Below are 23585 nucleotides of genomic sequence, written 5' to 3' on the forward strand. Positions count from 1 at the left end.
AAACGAGCTGCAGACCTACCAGTCTCTTATGGAAAATAAGGGACATGACGTGGAGACAAACGTTGCCACCCCAAACAGGTTCCACCAAGGTTCGTCCTCTGGAACCAAGTCTGCACCCTCTTCCTCTGGAAGTAAGACTTTCAAGAAGAAGAAGGCTACTGGTAAGGGGTCTAAACCTGACTCTGCTACTACCGCTGCCAAGAAAGGCAAGGCTAAGGCTGCAGACAGAGGAAAATGTTTCCACTACAACATAGGAGGGTATTGGAAGTGCAATTGCCTGAAATACCTGGTCGAGAAGAAGAAAGCCAATGAAGGTAAATATGATTCACTTGTTTTGGGAATATTTTTAGTGGAGAATGATGACTCTGCCTATATATTAGATTCAGGAGCCACTAATCACGTTTGTTCTTCATTTCAGGGAATTAGTTCCGGGAGACAGCTTGAAGCCAGAGAGATGACTCTTAAGGTCGGAACAGGATACGTCGTCTCAGTTGTGGGGGTAGGGGAGCTCAAGTTGTTTATGAACAAGAATTTGTATATATTATTAGATAATTTGTACGTAGTTTCAAAACTCAAAAGGAACTTAATTTCAATTTCTTGTTTGTTAAAACATTTGTATTCCATTTCTTTTCAATTAAATGAAGCGTTCATTTCTAGAAATGGTGTAAATATTTGTTATGCTAAGTTTGAAAACAACTTATATGTGCTAAGACCAACCATAACTAAAGCAATTTTAAATACCGAGTTATTTAAAAATTCTAAAACTCAAAATAAAAGGCAAAAAGTTTATCCTAAAGAAAATACCTATCTTTGACACTTAAGATTATGTCACATTAATATCAATAGGATTGAGAGGTTGGTTAAGAATGGTCTTCTAAGCGAGTTAGAAGACAACTCTTTACCACCTTGTGAGTCTTGTCTTGAAGGCAAGATGACTAAAAGACCTTTTACTGGAAAAGGTTATAGAGCCAAAGTACCTTTAGAACTTATACATTTTCAAACCTTTATGGTCCGATGAATGTTAAAGGTCGAGGAGGGTATGATTACTTCATCTCTTTTATAGATGATTAGTCAATGTATGCTTATCTATACCTGATGTAACACAAGTTCGAAGCCCTTCAAAAGTTCAAGGAGTACAAAACCGAAGTTGACAACCAATTAGGTAATGTCATTAAAACAATTCGATCTGATTGAACGTAGTTCCATTGAATAGTGTTTTTGAAACACTCTTCGAGCAAATGGAAGGACTATAAAGCTAGTTTATGTCATTTCAATATTTGGGGATGTCTGACACACGTGCTCATAACTAACCCAAAGAAATAGGAACCTCGTTCAAAAGTATGCCTATTCATAGGTTACCCTAAAAAGACGAGAGGTAGTCTCTTCTTTGATCCTCAAGATAATAGAGTGTTTGTATCGGCAAACGCCACCTTCTTGGAAGAAAACCACGTTCGAGATCATAAACCATGAAGTCAGGTAAACAAGGTTTCCAAAGAGGCTACAAATACGTCAACAATAATTATTGATCAAGTTGGCACTTCGACAAGAGTTGTTGATGAAGCCAACACGTTGCTTCAATCACATCCACCTCAAGAATTGAGGGTGCCTCGACGTAGTAGGACTATTGTATCACAACCAGACCGTTACGTGGGTTTAACAAAAATCTCAGTTGTCATACCTGATGACGGTGTCAAGGATTCATTGATCTACAAACAGGCAATGGAAGATGTGGACAATGACAAATGAGTCAAAGTCATGGACCTGAAAATGGAGTCTATGTACTTCAATTCTGTTTGGAAACTTGTAGACCAACCTGACGGGGTAAGACCCATAGTCTGCAAATGGATCTACAAGTGAAAACGGGACACCGAAGGAAAGGTACAGACGTACAGGGCGAAGCTTGTGGCGAAAGGCTATACACAAAGGGAAGTGGTGAACTATGAAGAAACCTTCTCCCCTGTAGCTATGCTTATGTCCATAAGAATACTTTTGTCCATAGCCACATATTATGACTATAAGATTTGGCAAATAGACGTCAAGACTGTCTTTCTAAATGGCAATCTTGAGGAAAGTGTTTATATGTCTCAACCTGAAGGGTTCATAACACAAGGTCAAGAGCAAAAGATTTGCAAGATTAAACGGTCCATATATGGATTGAAACAAGCATCTTGATCTTGGAACATAAGGTTTGATACTGCGATCATATCTTATGGTTTTGACCAAAACGCTGATGAGACTTGTGTATACAAGAAGATCGTCAACAACACAATAGCCTTCTTAGTATTGTATGTCGATGATATCCTACTCATTGGGAATGATGTAGGATACCTCACTGACATAAAGAAGTGGCTAGCTACTGAGTTCCAAATGAAGCATTTGGGAGAAGCTCAGTATGTTCTTGGCATCCAAATTCGAAGGAATCGTAAGAACAAAACGCTAGCTTTGTCTCAAGCAACTTATATCAACAAAATGCTTGTTCGGTATTCGATGTTGAATTCCAAGAAGGACATTGCCTTTCCGGCTTGGGATTCATCTGTCTAAGGAACAATGTCCTAAGATGCCTCGAAAAGTTCAGGATATGATACGCATACTATATGCTTTAGCAATGGGCAGCCTGATGTACGCTATGCTGTGTACTAGGCCTGACATTTGCTATGCTGTAGGGATGGTCAGTAGGTATTAATCCAACCCAGGATATGATCACTGTAATGCTGTTAAGGGAATCCTCAAGTATCTTAGGAGAACGAGGGACTACAAGCTTGTGTATGGCTATAAGGATTTGATCCTTACAAGATACATTGATTTTGACTTCTAAACAGATAAAGATTCAAGGAAGTCCACGTCGGGGTCAGTGTTCACTCTTAATGGAGGAGTGGTAGTTTGGCGAAGCATCAAATAATGATGCATCGGAAACTCCACCATGGAGGCTAGGTATGTTGCAGCTTGTGAAGCAGCAAAAGAAGCATTTTGGCTTAGGAAGTTCTTGACCGATTTCGATGTCGTTCCAAATATGAACTTGTCCATCACACTTTACTGTGATAACAGTGATGCTGTGGCAAATTCTAAAGAACCTCGAAGACATGAGAGAGGCAAGCACATAAAAAAGAAGTACCAATTAATACGGGAGATAATGCAACGAGGGGATATGATCGTCACAAAGATCGCTTCGGAGCATAACATTGTTGATCCTTTTACGAAGGCACCCACGACTAAAGTGTTTGAGGGCCATCTAAAGAGTATAGGTCTACGAGTATTGTATGATTAGTCGAGGGTAAGTGGGAGAAGTGTAATGGGTATAGTGTATGCCCTAGTTTATTGTATTTTCCCTTTGCTTTATGATTATGTACACCCCACTCGAGTTTAGTTCAAGTGCGAGTTTATTGGGTGTGTTGCCCTAAACTCGTAGTTTGTATTTATATGAAAACAAATTTATATTCAATAAAGTTATATTTAATCAATTTGTTGTTGAATTCTTTGCAATTATCTAATCCAATAAACTAAACATCCAAGGTTATTGTAATGTAATCGGGACAGTATATATAATTGGGTATATATTTGATATACCCTCGATATACAAGTGGATAATGTCCCGAGTATAACCTGAAGGGCTATGGTATATGGATAAGGCCGAGTACTTTATCCTGGTAACACTATGGATGTGGCCGACTTTGTAAATGTTACAGACGACTCGATCTAGGTCATTATCGTGTGGAAACGTGCAAGTGGGGGTATCCTATACAATAATTTTGTATAATATTGGACCACGAAATAGCCAATCTTTAGATGTAATGTCGTTGACTAATAGATTGCTATTTCATAGGATTACCAGGCAACTCATTCTTAATCCTGAGTGAGTTATGGACTCCTGCGTATAAGGGCTCGTTCTTTAATCTATATGGGTGAGGTCTGAGTCGCCAACTCAACATTCCCACGATTTTGGGGACGAGACCCAATGGGAAGCTGGGAACATAACTACACAAGATGGCATTCACTCCTCCCCAACTTTAGGGGAGTAGATGAGTGTTCCCTTTGCTACTTACTCCAAAACTTGAACAAGGGGCCCCACCCTCTAACTGGACGAAAAATATTCTATAGTGAGAAAAGTTCAACTACGGGTTTTTAATGGAGTAACACGTAGTTAACGTATGTTGATTAAGGTGGTCAATGAGTTTAACCAACTAATCTTGTAACGTTGGAGCTTCTGAACTATAGGTTCATTAGGTCCCTTGCTAGCTCGTAAAGGGTAATTAAGAACATTAAGTCTTGGAAGGAATTTGAATTGTTCAAATTTAATTAAAGGCAATTTGAGTTAATTGTGTATGACACAATTTTATATAATGTATGATGATACATTATAAAACTATATCTTATGATAGAATAATATGAATTGGATTCATATTAAAACTATAGGTTAAAGTTTAATGTTAATTAGATTCATATTAAATACTATAGGTATGATGGATAGGTATATTTGAATATGATTCAAATATTAATTAATTTAATTAAATGTGATTTAATTAAATTAATTAATTAAGACTTAATTAGTTATTAATTAAATTAAAATAGGTTTTAAATTTAATTAATGAAATATAATTAAATAAATAAATATATACATATATTTGTTAATTATGATATTTACCATAATTAACCAACCCACCATTACCCAGCAAAATTGTTTTCTCACTCTATCTCTTCCCTCATGTCTTCAAAACACAGAGATCTTCTCTATGTCTTGGTTCCCAAATGTTATTGTTTTTCGTGCAAAAACATATCATTCTCTCTCTCACAATATCATTTTTTCTTTGTCTCTATACGTTTTCTCTTCAAGAAATGATCCCACAATCCATTCTTGATACTAGAGTCATAGTGAGGTAACTATGTAGCTGTATCCAACACTTGGTTCATGCATTTGGGTTCGTTTGTTCATGCCGAAACAAATTTCGTGTTCGAGGAAGAAAGGTTGTCAATGGTTTTCAAATGTAAGTTGTTTTTCTTCCTCCCATAAGGTTTAACCTTCTTTTTTAAATACAACTATTATGTTCTTTTAAAACCGGTATCGTATCGTTTTTTAAACCGAGTTGAATCACAAGCGATCAATCGCTTCTGCTTTGGATTCGATCCCTTCACTATTATCATTCATCATATCTTTCAAAATTGTAAGAAATATAATTAATGCAAAAGTAGATAAAATTTTTTATTTTATTTGTTTGCGACGAAATAATGAAAGTGTTGCTATTGAATAACGTCACAATAAGCACAAAAAATGGCTTAACTTTCACGTATGTAAAAAAACTTATTACAGCGACAAAATATCATTGCACATGGAAGGCCAGTGACGAATAGGTTTTTGTCGCATTTGGAATCCCGTCATTTATATATCAATAATTTATATTTAGTCTCGTTGGTGGAGCGCAGTGGCGTAGGCGGGGCGTGCAGGTGACATGGTGTGGGCGTGCTGGTGGCAAGGCATGGGGTGAGCTGTAGGGGGTGCACGCATCGGCGCTGGTGGCGGCAGAGGTGTATGCTTGGCAATGCTCGTAGGGGCATGTGCGGGTAGAGCGAGGCAAGCAACAGGGGGCATGCGCGGTAATGGGCGATGCACACGGAGGATGACGCCTTGTGAGGTTAGCCCGTGATGGTGGGGTGCACTGTGTAGTCAACGTGCGTGCAATGGGCTTATTCTCCGATCGTGGTATTTTTCTTAGATCCTCCTTGAAATCCATCTTCCTTTTAGGGGGCTTCCCGTCTTTATCTTCCTCTTCATTGACGTAGTTTGATTTTTGGACCTCATGCCCAAATATGATCATATCAGGTAGATATATTGAGTCGGCGACTTGGGCCATTCTCACCCATATAGATCAAAAGATGAGTCGTAATAGGCAGGACTCCATAACCCACTCAAGATTGATGTCGAGTTACCTAGTCATCCGATTGAAATATTAATCTATTAGCTGATAGTGTTACAGCTAAAAGTTAATTATTTTGCGGTCCGGTCATATAAAAACTCATTGTATAGGATACCCCCACTCGCATGTCTCCATGCGAACGACCTGGATCAAGTCATTTGCAACTAATATAAAGTGAGTCGTATCCATGGTATTACCAGGCATGTATTATAAACTTTTTAGGTTACTAATCCACCTATATATCGAATATATACAGTATATCAAATATATATGCTGTATATTAAATATATATTGTATATCTATTATATATTGTTCCAGTTACATGACATAACTTCGAATGTTAGTTTATTGGATTTAGGTTAACTTAGTTGTAAGAGAAACATCAATAACAACTTTATTGAATAAATATTTGTTTTATGTTTACAAACCATGAGTTTAAGGCATAAAATCCAACAAACTTCCACTTAAACTAAACTCTAGTGAGATGTACAAAAGCTTAAATGAGTGGGTGTTGTACAATATAATAAAGTACAAATACAATAAACTAGTGCATACACTACACCCTTTACAAGTATCCCACTTACCCAAAACAATATTGTACATATCTTCTAGGTCGGAGCTTGCAGGGTCTTGCCTGCAAGTTTCGCAGATCGGGTGGACGATCCTGCGACTAGGATGGGCGGGACGTCCGACGTGACGACACGGTTCAGAGTTGAGCCGTCGAGTTCCGGGGTAAGGGACTAGGTGTCCCGCATCTCAGCTGCAAGTTTGGACCGCTGCCTAAGGAGGGCGTCCAAATTTGTGAGCGACCCTGGGTTCGTTCTGCAGAGGACCATCGATTACGCCGCCGAGGTAAGACTAGTGTCCCCATTTTTGCTTAATTTCGCCCAACAGGTAGTTCGGTCTAACTTTTTCCTTGTACCGTTTCTCAGGCGTTCGTTGCTTCCATCCAATCGGCTCTGGCTGTAAAGGCCGAGCTGGATGGGAGGGAAGTTCTGGCAGTGAGGGAGAAAGAGGAGTTCTCTGCTGCCTTGGAGGCTGCTTCCTCCACCATGAAGGATGAGCTGCTGAAGGCTCACTCTGAGGTGGAGATTTTGAAGGCCGAGGTGGAGTCCCAGGCCGAGCTGCTGAAGAAGGGAAGAGGACAGGCGCAAGGCTGAACTCCGAGCTGCCCACGCTATCACCAGGGGCTTGGAGAAGGAGAAGTTCCAGCTCCTGAAGGAGAAGGACGACATGCTCTAGGCGCTTGAAGCGAAGGATAAGGAGCTGGAGCATGCGACTGCCGAGCTGGAGACGGCGAAGGAGCGGCTCAGCAATGGAGTCCTACTGGAGGAATCGTTTAGGCAACATCCTGACTTCGATGGATTTGCCAAAGACTTTTCTGACGTGGTCTTCAAGTTCCTCATGAAGGGCATTGCTTCCGACATGTCCGACCCTCAGATCGATCTCAGCGGTCTGAAAAGGAGGTATGCCGAGAAGTTGGCGTCTGGGCCTGGCGGCACCCCTGGCCCCCAAGCGTTGGTGGATCAGTATGTCAGAGATCTGGACTCTGACTACTCCGATCTCGAAGAGGACCAGGTCGGCGCCACTCAGGGCGCTCCTCAAGCAGGCTCTTAGGCGACCACCCTTCACGAGGCTTTTCGCTGTCCTTCTTCCCTTTTCTTTTGTTTTCTGTTTGTCAGGGCAGAGCTGCAAGGTCTATAAGCCTTGGCTCTGCTCTCCATTAATGAAGAAGCTTTGTTCGATTTTACTTTGGTGTCGGCAATTGCACCAACTCTGGATTTTTAACATTTCACCCTTAACTTAAAAAAGGTTAAAAGGCTAAAATCCTAAGTCCGTGGCTATTCTTCATATCGCTCATCGTACCCCCAAGTTCGGAGGCTTGATCATTTTGAACCTTTCACATTGCCCCTTTGCCTTGAAGGTTTGAATTTTAAGTTCATCAGTGGTTTTGGCATCGCACCTCGTACCCTTAGGCTTCGGAGGATTGAATTTGAACCAACTGCCGGAATGTGATCGTGTGGGAGTCCATGGCCCCCATTTAATTTCTGGTCGAGCTCGTAAGCATGAAATTAAGTCATCACATTTATTCCGATCATAATTCTTTTGGAACAGTCTTTACAGATTCATTGAAAATCCTTTTGGCATTTCAAGGATAATAACGCTTCAGGTGCTCCGCGTTCCACGGGTGCGCGAGGACGTCTCCTTTCAGATCGGCCAATATGTACGTCCCAGGTCGGACTATGCCCTTGATCTCAAACGGGGCCCTCCCAGGCCGGATCAAGGGCACCCACATGCGTTTGGACCCTCCTTAAGACCAGATGTCCGACCTGAAAGGCCCGAGGTCGAACGCGGGCATTGTCATGTCTGGCCATTCTGCCCTGATATTCCGCCAAGCGTAGCTGGGCCATTGTTCTTCTTTCTTCCAACAAGTCGAGGTTGAGGAGCAGCTTTTCCTCATTTGTCGTAGGCTCGTAATGCTCTATTATGTCAGATGGCATGCCGATCTCAACCGGGACTACAGCTCGGGAGCCGAAGGCCAGGGAGAACGGGGTATCACCCGTCGACTCTCGTTGGGTGGTCCGGTACGACCATAGAACCTCTGGTAGCTCCTCGACCCACCTGCCTTTCTTGGAGTTCAGTCTAAGTTTGATGCCTCGCTTGATGATTTTGTTGACTGCCTCCACCTGTCCATTTGCTTGCGGATGTGCGGGGGACGAGCTAAGATGACTTATGCCAAGTTTGCTGCAAAAGTCTTTGAACTTGGCGTTGTCAAATTGCTTCCCGTTGTCTGTCACTATGGCCTGCGGTATACCAAAGCGACATATGATATTCGTCCATACGAAGGACGTGACCCTGGATTCCGTTATGTGGGAGAGCGCTTCGGCCTCGGCCCACTTGGTGAAGTAATCCACCGCAACCACAGCGAACTTGGTCTGGCCCTTGCCCAAAGGGAAAGGACCAATGATATCTACCCCCCACTGCGCGAATGGACACGGGGCCGAGATGGGGGTGAGCAGCTCGGGAGGTTAGTGAATTATGGTTCCGTAGCGTTGGCAATTGTCGCAAGTTCTAACGAACTTCTTGGCGTCCTGGCTGAGGGTCGGCCAATAGTATCCTTGTCGGATCACTTTGGCTGACAGCGACCGGGCGCCTGAGTGATTGCCACACTCCTTCGTGGATCTCTCAGAGGACGTACAGGCCCTCTTCAGGGGTTAGACATCTCAATAGAGGCAGGGAAAAGCCACGTCGGTACAATGCCCCATCTCGAACCACGAACCGAGCTGCCCGCCTTGCCAACTTTCTGCACTCCTTGGGGTCTTGTGGTGAGTTGCCCCTATGAAGTCCGCGATCGGGTCCATCCATGAGGATTCTGGAGCGCCGATCTCCATCAGATCTAGCTCTGAGATCGAGGGATTATCTAAGATCTCGACGGGGACCGACCTGGCCAGGTCGGTCTCGTACGCCGATGCTAACTTGGCCAAGGCGTCAGCATTAGAATTTTCTGCTCGCGGAATCCGGCTTACTTCGTAAGTTCGAAACTGGGCGAGGTACGATCTGACCTTGGCCAAGTACTTCTCCATTCGGGTGTCTTTGGCTTGGTACTCGTTCTTGATCTGGCTCACAACCAGCTGGGAGTCACTGAAGACCTTAACATAAGAGGCCCCCAATGCTCTAGCGACTCGCAGGCCGGCAATAAATGCTTCATACTCAGCCTCGTTGTTAGAAGTCCGGAAGCCGAACCGCAAGGCGTACTCAAATCGCTCGCCTCCTGGTCCGAGCAAGAGTACCCCGGCTCCGCACCCCTTCTCATTGGAGGATCCGTCGACATAGACCGTCCAAGGTAGGTCGGACTCGCGCAGCTCGGAAGGTGGTGTGAGCTCGGCTATGAAATCTGCCGCTGCTTGTCCTTTTAACGCAGTTCTGGGTTCGAACTGGATGTCGTACTCACTTAGCTCTATTGCCCACTTCATTAGGCGTCCAGAAGCTTCCGGCTTATGGAAGATACTTTTTAGGGGCAAGTTAGTGAGCACCACCACCGTATGGGCTTGGAAGTATGGTCTAAGTCGTCGGGCCGAGGTGACCAAAGCGAGAGCCAACTTCTCCATCTGAGGGTATCTAGTCTCGGCTTCGGTCATAGCCTTGCTTGTGTAGTAGACCGGGTTTTGCCGCGCTTCCTCTTGCTTGATTTGGGACGAGCTGACGGCACTGTCAGACACTGCTAAGTACAATTGGAGCTTGTCCCCCGGCATGGGCTTGGCGAGCAAAGGTGCCGAACAGAGGTAGCTCTTCAATTGCTGAAACGCTTGCTCACACTCCGCTGTCCATTCAAACGGCCCTTTCTTTCGTAGGACTTTGAAGAAAGGAAGGCACTTATCTGTCGACCTTGAAACAAATTGGTTCAGGGCCGCAATCCTGTCATTGAGGCACTGAAGCTGCTTCAGCGTTTTAGGTGCCTTCATCTGGATCACGGCTTTAATCTTTTCGGGGTTGGCCTCGATTCCCCGGTTGTTCACCATGAAGCCAAGGAATTTTCCCGAACAGACTCTAAAGGCACATTTAGCCGGGTTGAGCTTCATTTGATATGCCCTCAAGACCTCGAAGGTTTCGGTCAGGTCGGAGAGATGCGACTTAGACTGTTTGCTCTTGACAAGCATGTCGTCCACATAGACTTCCATATTCCGGTCGATCTGCTTGGCAAACATTTTGTTCACCATTCTCTGGTAGGTCGCTCTTGCGTTCTTTAACCCGAAGGGCATGACCTTGTAGCAGTACAGACCTTGGTCCGTTATGAAAGCGGTATAACCTTCATCTGGGACATGCATCTTGATTTGGTTGTACCCAGAGTAGGCGTCCATGAAGGTGAGCAGTTCGTGCCCGGCTGTGGCGTCCACGAGCTGATCAATCCTCGGCAGTGGGAAGCAATCTTTCGGGCATGCCTTATTTAAGTTCGTAAAATCTACGCACATTCTCCACTTGCCGTTAGATTTTTTAACTAATACAACATTGGAGAGCCACTCGGGATACGAAATTTCTCTTATGTATTCAGCTTTCAAAAGTTTGTTAACTTCCTCAACAATTACATCACTCCTCTCCTTGTTTATAGGTCTTCTCTTTTGTTTCACAGGTCGGAATGATGGATCTATGCTGAGGCGATGCGTCATAATTCGCGGGTCAATGTCAGGCATGTCCTCATGGGACCACGCAAAGACGTCCGAGTTGGATCTAAGGAAGTGGATTAGCTCCTCTCTGTCGGTGGCCCCCAGCTTGGTTCCTATGCTTACCTGCTTCTCAGGACTAAGTAGAGGAACAAGCTCGAGCTCCTCAGTGGGTGCGACAAACTCCTTCCTCGGCAGGTCGACCTCGAACTCGAGCGTCCCATCCCTACCGACGAGAGTTTCGAGGGCGCAGACCGATGAGCCTTTGAGTGCGGAGGCATAACACTCCCTCGAAGCGGTCTGTTCTCCTCGGACCGTGCCCACGCCATTGGGGTGGGATACTTCAAAACTTGATGAAGTGTTGAGGGAATGGCCCGAAATGAGTGGATGATGGGTCTCCCAAAGATGGCGTTATAGGCCGATCTACCGTCAATTACCACGAACTCGGTCATTTGAGTGACCCGAGTTCGGTCTTGCCCCAGCGTGACCGGCAAGTCGATGCAACCCTCTGGGATGACCGATTCTCCAGAGAACCCAACCAGCGGTGTCGGGCTTCTCTTCAATTGCGACCTCGTCCATCCCAAGGCGAGGTAGGTCGGTAAGGATAGGATGTTAGCAGATGCGCCCCCGTCTAGCAGCACTCTCCTGACCACTACATGATCAATCAAGGGAGCAATCACAAGTGCATCATTGTGGGGCAGGTGGACCTCCTCAAAGTCTGCACCATCGAAGGTGATTGGGCAGATCGGCCCCTACTCCCTGATGATGCACACCTCGCGCCTGGCTGCACGGGCTAACTCCTTTCTTTTATGTCCGGACTGACCCCCGCTTGGCCCTCCAAAAATGGTATTGATGACCGCAGGTCGGTCAGTGCGTCGGGGCGGCGTCCTTGAACGCTTTCGCTCTTCCTTTTTCTCTGTTGAGCTGGTCCAGGGCTTTCCCACAAATTTCTTTAAGTAGCCATCTTGAATTAGATCCTCAATTTAGCGCTTCAACTCCCAGCAGTCTGACGTGTTATGGCCGTGTTCTCGATGGAAGCGGCAATACTTGTCCTTGCTGCGCCTCTCCGGGGCTCCCCGAAGCTTCTCAGGACGCTTGAGTAGCTATTCCATTCCAGATTCCTCGATGTTTGTTAGGATCTCGGAAATTGGAATCGTGGTCGGGGTGAAGCGCTCATAAGGTCGGCTCCTAGTAGGTCCGTTCTCCAGCCTTCGATACTCAGCTCGGCCGCTGGAAAAGGATCCCTTGTCCTTGGACTTGGGATCTGCCCTTTCTACATCTTTCCCACTTCTGCCCCAGCCGATCTCTCGCTCCGGTCGGCTGGTTTTGTTTCGGAGAAGCTCCTGTCCATCGATGACTTTCTTCGCCTTCTGAAGCACCTCGACGAAGGTGGCTAGGGCCTCCTCTCCAAGTTTCACCGTGAGGGCTTCGTCGGCTAGACCGGTGAGGAAATAGCACATGGCCGAGTCATCGGAGCAGTGTGCAACCTTCAACTGCTCCTCCTGGAATCTGGTGACATATTCTCGCAGCATCTCACCCTCCTTCTGCCTTATGATGGCGAGATGGGTCGCTGTCTTTTTGTCATAGTGCCGAGAAGAGAACTCGGCGAGGAACTCCTTTCTCAGCTAGGAGTAGGTTGAGATCGACCTGGCTGGCAATCTCTGATACCACAATCGCGCGCTGTCAGTAAGCGCGATCTGAAAGGCGCGGCACTTGATTGCGTCTGATGCCGCTTGGAAGTCCATGAGGCCTTCAAAGACCTCAACATAGTCCTTGGGGTCCTTCGTCCCGTCATAAGGCTTCACGGTAGGAGCTTTGAACTTCGGAGGGATTGGTGCTTCCAAAACGTCCGAGGTGAAAGGCGATTCTCCCAAGTCGCCATCGTTCAGTGAATCGTCTTTCTGCTCACATTTGGCCTTTAAAGCCTCCACCTGAGCATCGAGCTCCCCCATCAGCTGGTCGAACTCCTCCCTTGTGATTATCCCTGCGGGATTGTGAGAGGATTCAGCCTGCTGGTTGGAGCTCCTGTGTGAGCGGGATGGTGACTGCCCTTTTCAGAGAGACGAGCCTCTCTTTCTGTTGAGATGCTCACGGAGGTCTCCCCTCTGGCGAGTGTACCCGGGCTCTCGTTGTCTTCAGGACGTTCCTCCTCGGCTGGGCCGAGGTGGGAACCCCTTTGCTCACGTACGTCCACGCGCGTCACTCGATTTTCAGATCGGGACCCTGCGCCTCCAGCTAGCATCATTTCGTTATACATTTCCTCCATGGAGCGCATTTGTGTGCGCATTGCCTCCATCTCTCTCTTGAGCGCATCAAAGTTCTCGCTTGTGGAGCGGGGGCTGGACCCCGGCGCCCTTCTTAGAGGTCCCACCTCGGCCACGGGTGGCCTTGGACGTCCCGGGTGCGCAGGCGGTAGGGCAGGCGTGGTGATCCGTGCCGACCTGCGGAGGGGTTCCGTTACTAGGCCGTCGTGACCTTGCCCCTCTACCTGCTGCTGCTCCGACCTCCCTCTGGTGGGCATCGCTGGCAGCTAGAGTCCTTCGATCTGTCATATTGGTCGAGTTTGCTGGTTGAACCATGTCGCTCGTCGCGTGTTGGTTAAGAGAACTGGGTGACTTAGATTGTCGTTCCCACAGACGGCGCCAAATGTTTATGCAAGGATATGCACAACAGTGTGTTCCCGATTGTAGCTCGAACTCGGCCTCCGGACCGACCTGCACAAAAAGGTGAGCACTCCGACGATCAAGTCAGTATAGGTCGGATTCCAAGTTTAGTTCGAGGCCAGAAATCGTCGTAACTGATCGGGGAGTGAGGTCCTCTACTTATGGGTGGTAGTCTCGCTAATCCCGCGACGGTTACATTCCGTAATCTTGGGACCGTCGGTTACACCCGGTAATCTCGGGACCGACGGTTACGCCCGATAATCACGCCGCAGACAGTTGCTCACATCAGCCCCTACCGAGCTCCCCGGTAGGTCAGACCTGGGCCAGGTTCACCTCGGCCCTCATACTTAGCATTTGTCGACGTTAGTGGCGGCCATCTCGGCTATCCGAGCTGGGCATGACTCATGAGCAATCTTGGAGCACCAATAGGGGTCCTCCACACGTCCAGGGTATTCCCTTCCCCAAACACCTATTAACAATCTCTACTGCATAGAAAAATGCAAGGCATAGTACATAACATGACATACATCGGGTTGCCCACTTGGGAAGCATAGAGAATACGTCTCATATCCTCAACTGCTTGAGGTGTCTTAGGACATTGTTCCTTTGATAGAGAGATTCCATGTCTAAAACATACTAAACCTTTCTTGGGATTCTGCATCGAATATCTGACAAGCATTTTGTAGATATAAGTTACCTGAGACAGGGCTAACGTTTTGCTCATTTGATTCTTATGATTTGAATCCTCAAAACAAACTGAGCATCTCCGAAATCTTTCATTTGGAATTCGGTTGTTAGCCACTTCTTAATGTCATTTAGGAAACTGACATCATTCCCCATGAGTAGGATATCATTCACATACAATGCCAAAAAAGCTATAGTGTTGGTGACGATCTTCTTGTATACATAAGGCACATCAACATTCTGATGGAAACCATAAGCTTGATTACAGTATCAAATCTTATATTCCAACATCGAGATGCTTGTTTTAATCCATAAATTGATCGTTTAATCTTACAAACTTTTTGCTCTTGACCTTGCTTAATGAACCCTTATGATTGAGACATATAAATACTCTGTTCAAGATTGCCATTCAAAAAAGTAGTCTTGACTTCCATTTGCCAAATTTCATAGTCATAAAACATGACAATGGACAAGTGTATTCTTATAAACTTTAGCATGGCAACCGGGGAGAAGGTTTCGTCATAGTCCACCCCTTCCCTTTGGGTGTAACCCTCTGCCACAAGTCTAGCCTTAAAGGTTTGTACCTTTCCTTCGGCGTCTCATTTTCTCTTGTAGATCCATTTACAACCTACAGGTTTTAGCCCATCAGGTTGATCTATAAGGTCCCAGACGGCATTGAAGTGCATAGACTCCATTTCCAGGTTCATATCTTTGACCCATTTGTCCTTATCAACATCTTCCATTGCCTTTTCGTAGGTCAATGGATCCTCAATGTCATCATCAGGTATGACGACCTGGGCTTCTGTTAAATCTACGCAACGATTAGGTTGTGACACAATCATCCTCAAACTTCGAGGCACTCTCAAGTTTTGAGATGGGGTGAGTAACATGATGTTCTCGTACAATCAATAACTCTTGTTGAAGTGCTAGCTTTATCAACAACTCTTGGTGATGTATTTGTAGCTTCATCGAAAATCTCATTTAACACAACCTTGCTTTGTGGTTTATGATATCTCATGTGGTCTTCTTCCAATAATGTAGTATTTGTCGATAAATACTCTATTATCTATATGGATCGAAGAGGAGTCACCCCTCTCGTTTCCTTGGGGTAACCTACAAATAGGCACACTTTTGACGATGTTTCTAGTTTCTTCGGGTTTGTCAATAACACATGTGCTAGACATCTCCAAATTCTGAAGTGACGTAAACTAGATTTACGTCCTCTCCATAGTTCAAAAGGTGTTTCAGAAACATTTTTTGATGGAACTGTCTTCAAAATGTATATTGCAGTCTCTACTACATAACTCCAAACGAAGCAGGCAATTGAGCATAGCTCATGATAGATCCACCATGTCTAACAAAGTTCTATTTCTGATTTCTGATACACACCGTTCTATTGAGGTGTACTAAGTGCTGAGAGTTTTGATGTAATTCCATGTTCTATCATAAAGTCCTGCAATCTTAAGTGCATATAATCTTCACCCTGATTAGATCGAAATGTCTTTATCATCTTACCTTACTGGTTCTCAACTTCAGTCTTGTACTTCTTAAAATTTTCAAGGGCTTCAGACTTATGTTGCATTAGGTAGAGATATCCCTACCTTGAATAATCATCTATTAAAGAGATGAAACACTCATACCATCCCCTGGCTTTAACATTCATCAGACCACAAAGGTCTGAATGTACAAGATCCAAGGGTTCTTTGGCTCTGTGACCTTTTCCAGTAAAAGGTCTTTTAGTCATATTGCCTTCAAGACAAGATTCACATGAAGGTAAGGAGTCATCTTCTAACTTGATTAGAAGTCCACTCTTAACCAATTTCTCAATCCTATTGAGATTTAGGTGACCTAATTGTAAGTACCAAAGATATGTATTTTCTTTTGGAGAAGTTCTTTGCCTTTATTTTTGAGTTTTAGCATTTTTAAGCACCTTTGTAGTTAAAATTGATGTATTAATGGTTGGTCTTAACACATATAAGTTGTTTTCGAATTTTGAAGAACAAATATTAACACCATGTTGTGAAATGAACACTTCATTTAATGAAAAATAAATAGCATAACATTGTTTTGGTAGACAAGGAATTGAAATAAAGTTCCTCTTTATTGTGGGAACTACATACACATTATCTAATAATATATGTATTCTTGTCTAAAAACAATTTTAGGTCTCCCACTGCGACTGCTGAGACGACATCTATCGTTATGACTTTGAGAGTCATCTTCCCAGTATCAAGCTGCCTCTAGGAACTAATTCCCTGAAATGAAAAACAAACATGGTCAGTGGCCTCTAAATTCAGTATCCAGGTAGACTTATCATTCTCCACTAATCAAGTTTCAAGACTAAGTAAATCATATTTACCTTGTTTGGCTTTCTTCTTTTCGGTCAAGTATTTCATACATTTTCTTTTCCAGTGCCCATCCACGTTGCAATAGAAACATTTTCCTTCGTTTGCAACTTTGGACTTGCCCTTCTTCGCAGCAGCAGCAGCAGTAGAGTCAACTTTAGGCCCTTTACCGCTGTTATTATTCTTTTTGAAGATTTTACTACTAGAAGAAGAAAGTACATATTTGGTTCTGTAGGATCGAATGGCAACACTAGAGGGAGGTGAATAGGGTTGCTTACTACTTTTTGAAAATTAAAAATTAAATTTAAAGTAATGAACAATTATGCAACCAATAAAAGAAGATTAACAAGAAGAGGAAACATTGAGCAAAATATTTAAGTAAACCTATATGCAATCTACCAAGATTCAAAGTAGGTAAATACTGAATTTAAAAGAGAGAAGAGAAGATAGTGGTGACACCGAGAAATTTTATAGTGGTTCGAAAATTCCTACTCCACTCCCAAGACTCCTTCATGGGTATTTTACTGCAGTGGCTCTCTTAATGGGTGAGAACCAAACCGATCGACCCTCTTTTTGTCCTAGGCTAAAGAGAAACCCAAAATCTTTTTTACTGGTTCAGGATCCAACCAATTTACTTTTCTCACAACCCAAGGTGCACCCACACCTTAATACAAAACCCAATTTGAAAATATAAAATTCCAAAACAAAGTAGATTACACAAATTTTGCACCAAAGTAATGGCTAAAAAGCCACACTCTAATGAATCTCTCACAAAAAAAAATTGAGCAAGTTATGTGTAGGAGAGAATGAAGATTTTGCAAAAGTTGAGAGGAGAATTTGAAAGCAAATGATTTTGATTTGATAGTTGGTGTGTAGAATGATGGAATTTTGTGGCTTTAAATAGAGTTTCTATAATAAATTTTGGCCATTGGATTTAGGGCAACAGAGGATGATGGTATAGATTAAGATGTGAGGTAAGGAAATGAAATGAAAACATAATTATGGTGATTAAAAGAAATTGGTGGAGATTGAGAAATCATTGAGATTGTGAGTGATTGAGGAGATTGAGAGTGATTGAGGAGATTGAGAGAAATTGGTGGAAATTCATTTGTGGAGATTGAAAGCGCCACATGTCATCTTCTCATTTGTTCGATTGTTGGATGCCACGTCAGCATAAGTATGTCCTCTTGATGCCACATGTCAACTTCTAAGTGGTCCACTTGTCCATGTCACCCACCATGTAGGATTTGTCCACGTCACCCACTACGTAGAATTTTTCTCCTAACTTGTTTTGACCATAACTTCTTCGTTTAAACTCCGATTTGAATGATTTGACAGACATTTGTTTTGTCTTTTCGAGCTCTACACTATGAACACTTTGAAACACTCAAATTGTTAGTTTATACTTTGTTTGTGATCATCAAAATATTTGGTTTGATTGAAGCCACAAAGCTAACAGGTTCCTGAGGTCGAACCTCGATGGAACCGTTTTAAGGTGGCAACGTTTGCCTCCCCTTCGTGTCCCTTATTTTTCATAAGAGACTGAAAAATATGCAGCTCATTCAAGAGCATGGTAAGGTTGTACTCTATCTTGTTCATCACAACATTATTGCGGAACTGTAGGAAACTATTTGGAAGAGATTCCAAGATAAAACTGACCTGACTCCCCTCATCTATGACAATCTCGTTCACTTCAACCACGTTAAAGTGGACAATCAGATTGAGAACATGTTCTCGCACTAATGTTCCCTATTTCATCCGAGAATTGTAAATGAACTTGAGGGCATTGTGTCAGGCTTGAATGGACGGTTGTCCACACATATCCCGTAATGAGTCCAGAATCTCCCTTACGATGACCATGCTCTCATGCTTCTTGGCCAGCATATTAGATATGTTTGCCAAGATGTAAACATTGGCCTTGTCATTAGCCTTGATCCATCTGTCAGAAGCATCTCGACTGGCTTGTCCTAATTTTGATTTCATACATTAGACCCTCTGTAGGGGTAGTCACTCCAAGGCGACCCGTAGGCCGTGTATGAAACCTCACGTTGCAAACTAATGGAGCAGACCGCAGGATGTGTTGTCACACGTCCTTCTCCCACTTACTATTAATACTTTTTCCATTCACCTTGGTATTGATCCATGCAAACATCTTCCATAGGAAGGCCGTGCCCAGGGCGACACGAGGTTGAGAATGGAACTCACAGTGTGAACTCATACGGAGAACGTGAGGGAAAAAATATATATCTCTATATACCACATATATCTCATATACTTTGTATATTTTATATATACCTAATCCTCTCACTTAGTATTTTAAAACTAGGGTCAATTACTTAGGTAAAATCTGGCTAAATTAAATTATCTAAGTTCATTAGTTTTCCAATATACCTTTTATATTGAACTTGTTTAACACTAATGTTTTGGTTCATTAAACACTTTAACGAACGAGCCAAATTATTGCATGCTATAAAATATTGAATAATTCAACCCCAGGTCAGTTCCCAGGTAGAGGTGTTTCCTTGCGGTCAGCTTAAGTACTTCAACCAAGACAAAACCTTCCTTAGACACGGTTCCCTTATAGGCATTGTTTTATATTAACCTTTTATTTCCTCGTTTTAAACCTATTTAAAACCAAAAATAAGGAGTATATAACTTAAAGTATAATCAATTTCAAACCCCTTTAAAATTAATTATCAAAGACGTCGGGTTTCCATGCAACTCTTGATTATAGACTTTAATTTCTATATTCACCAAACTTATAACATTTATAATTTTAAAAAAATTAAAACTATAATCATGCATAAATGACATACATAAATATAACATTTATATTTACTAAAGTAATGTCATACTCAATGCAAATTTATTTTCATCTCCTTAATACAAACAATAATGCTATCATACATTATAATTATTATATACATATGATACATGAACATGCTTCACCGATGGTGGGATTTTAAACTATATGACGTACTCTTATGCACATATATTTAATTAAACATACATTCACAATGCATAATAATTAAATGGCAAAATAAACTCGTTTTTACATCCTATAAGAAATGAAACAAAACAAAATATATATACATTCGGCGCCTAGGCGCCCAAAATCAGTGCCTAGGCGCTGCCCCTTCTGCAGCAGGCCCAAGCTCTTGAGTTTCTGCGCTCCTAGCAACGTCGAGGTGTTGTCCGCCCGGGTTGCACAGGGAATCTCCAGCCTTGCTTTAATTCTCTAGTACTCTTTCACAGCAACTTCTTGCCACGAACGACACGGACTTACAAACTTGATTTGAAGAATTAAACGCCCAAAAGAACAGGCTCTTACATTGATCGAATCAAAGAAAAAATTGTAAATCTAATGCCAAAAACCGAAAACATCTATTTGAAAACCATCATACATCAAATGTAGAGCAAAATACCCACCATTCTTTTCTTTGTAATTTAAAACATAATCGAAAGCAGAGCATAGGCTCTTCCACCAATTGAAGGGATTGAATCCCGTAGTTGAAGCGTGTGAACGCATGTGCTTCGATCTTGTTTTGTAAATACAACAAAGAAAAGACATAAGCATTATTAAAAGGAAGTAGTGAAACATACCTTTGAAGATATTTCTTCAATGTAAAACACCGACGCCACCAAACAACCTTCCTCGCTATCCTTTGGATGTTAAGGACTCGGTTTGTGGGAACCGTCTTAAAATTGATAGAGAGATCGGGAAATTGAGAGAGCAGTTTCTCGTTGGAGTTTTGGGGAACTCAATCAACCAAACCCAAAGAGAAGGGAGAAGCTCATTTTTATAGAGAATGAATAGTGAGGGAAAGTCGCCACTTCCCCGCTCACCACCTCCCCACTTCCCACCATTAATGGTGGGAGGTTGAAGATTTTTCCTACTTTTTCTATTTTTTTCTTTTATTTAATTTAATTAATAATTTACTCAATCTAATTTAATTAATTTAAAAAATAATTATTAATTTAATTCTATTAAATCTAATTTTATTTAGCCAAATTAACCTATTTTAATTAAATGAACGTAAATTAATCAACCATATTAGAATCAAATTATATTATCCATCTTTCTTATAATTTTGGATCCAATTAAAAATTAAATTTATATCATAATGTATCAAACTACATTATATTAATTGCATCTCATACAATTAACTTTAATTCCCTTTAACAAATTTAAACAATTCAAACTCTTTTCAAGATTAATTAATTTTAACTATCCTTTATGAGCTAGCAAGGAGACATCATGGACCTACAGATTAGAAGCTCTAATGATACGAGATTAATTGATTAAACTCATTAACCATATTAATCAACATTCGTTAACTGTCGGTCACTCCACTAAAGACCCACATCATAACCTGTCTAAAGATTAATTATTTCGTGGTCCGATCTTATACAAACTCATTGCATAGGATACCTTCACTCGCATGTCTGCACATGAACGATTTTGTATTAAGTCGTTTCTAACTATTACAAAGTTGGTCGTATCCATAGTGTTACTAGGATAAGGTACCCAACCTTACTCATATAGTATAGACCTTTTAGGTATTAATAGAACATTATCCACCAGTACATCGACTATATACTATATATTAATTACATAATGTATATCAAATGTATACGTGTATATCAATTATATATTGTATATCAGTTATATATTGTTCCAGTTACATGACATAATCTCAGATGTTAGTTTATTTGATTTAGGTTAATACAATTCTAAAAGAAACTTCAATAATAGCTTAATTGAATAAATTTTTTATTTTTATTTTTTACATTTACAAACCACGAATTTAGAGCATAAAACCCAACAAGATCTTCTAACAGGCTTGAGCTCAAACCTCTCAGCTTGAATCTTAGGCTTTGCAATAACTGGATTAAAATTATAAAATGTTATAGCTGCATATGCTCTAATCTCTCTATCCCTATTATCAACTTACAAGACGGCCTTTAGAGGAGGGGCTGAGATTGCTTCAGCAACATCTTCCTCATTTACTTCCTCTACTACCACATTTTGGTGTTGCGGATTAGGGTGCAAGTGTAAATAGGGTTCCTATAACTTTGCCTTCTACTCACTTTGTGAAAACATGGTGTGCAATACACCAAAAACCTATTGTATTAATGAAAACAATGTCAAATCCATAGAGACTGATATTTAAACCCAACAAATTACTGATATTTAAACCCAACAAATTAACTTGGAAATTCTAAGTCCACACCCAGATAAAAACTTTAAATTAGGAAGCAATTACAAAAATTAAAACACGATTTACACATTAACTGAGCCGAAAAAAATTAACATGAACAAAAGTAACAATATTGTGAAAGAGAACAATATAAGACAAAATGAGAATAAACAACTCACAATAATAAATTGATGGGGCAAGGGATACAGTCGCAAGGTACAATTTAGAAATGGAAAAAATAAGGGGGGTTGGATGCACTCTAGACTAACAGGACTAACTACTACCCTAACATCGACACACACTACTACTCAAACAAATTTCATTTCCTTCTTGAATATCCAAATAACAATTAACCGCAACTCTCTTTGCGACAACTGTGCATGGAGACCACTTTACAAGCAAGGCTACGTGAACCTTAGACCTAAGAATTCACAATCTAACTAAAAATATAGATTTACCTCTAGTAAAGTTAACAATGCTTTCATATGTTCTTCTAAATCATATAAAAACAAGCAATTCCAACAGATTTCCAGTCGTTCAGAATAATAAACAATGGAATACAACTTTACTTATCATTAAATAAGGTCAAGCTAGAGTATCAACTAAAGCTTACAACCTCTCTCGTATATAGGTTTAGCTCATAATGGAGAAGAGAGTGAAAATAAAAAAAAATAGAAGTTAGAACCAATTATGTGGAGGAGGGTAGCAACAATGAACCAAGCCACTTCCGTTCAAAAGTCACTGGAAAAATAACAATAGATCATCGTCAACTCAACTCTTCGAATGGTTATATTCGGGGATTTTTGAAAAACTGAAAGCTTTTTCAAAGTTTATTGAAAAAAATGGGTGAGGTGTGAAGTATTTCGTTTTTTGGGGTGTTGCGTCTTTTTGAAAGACGCATTTGACCGTGTTTGTGAGAATGCGTCTCTTCGAGAGACGGATTCAGCCCTCCATTACAACCACCAGACGCCGTCACACGGTTCGTTATGCGGGTCTATTGGACCGCATGCGGTAGATGCATCTCTTAGTTTTGATTAAGCACCATAATTACGATATTCGTATTAAACAACTTCACTCGCATCTCATCTTAGAGCGATACATACGTCGCCAGTGTTCGTTGAATGGACATCACTACGTTTTTTTTTCTTTTGAATTAATTGTTTTATCGATTTATATTTTTTTGTGAGTATTTTAGGTCAAAGGTTTATTACTTTATATTAATAAATATTCAAAATTTAATGACTACTTTTTAAAAAAATATGTAAATAAAATATTTTTTTCTTTTAGATTAATATATGTATTTCATATTTTTATTAACTTAATAATAAAATTTTTTATAATAAAATCTAAACTCAATCTTCATAACTTATCTAAATTTTTAAATTTTCAATTAAATATACTTCATAAATACGAACATCAAAATTCATAAAAATAAATACATAGTTAAAATTGAAATTGCATGTCGTGAAATTTCATTGATTACAATAAATCAAACTGTCAAAATTCTTAGAAAAAAATTAAGACTTAACCTAATTCCTATTCTTGGTCATTTGGATCATCATTAAGGATATTAGCTCCTCTTCGTTGTCCTCTTATCCTACGTTCTGGTATCACTCCTTCAAATTGC

The sequence above is a fragment of the Momordica charantia genome (genome assembly GCF_013281855.1).
Source record: "Momordica charantia cultivar OHB3-1 chromosome 1 unlocalized genomic scaffold, Mcharantia_2.0 BLBB01000001.1, whole genome shotgun sequence".
Classification (NCBI taxonomy): domain Eukaryota; kingdom Viridiplantae; phylum Streptophyta; class Magnoliopsida; order Cucurbitales; family Cucurbitaceae; genus Momordica; species Momordica charantia.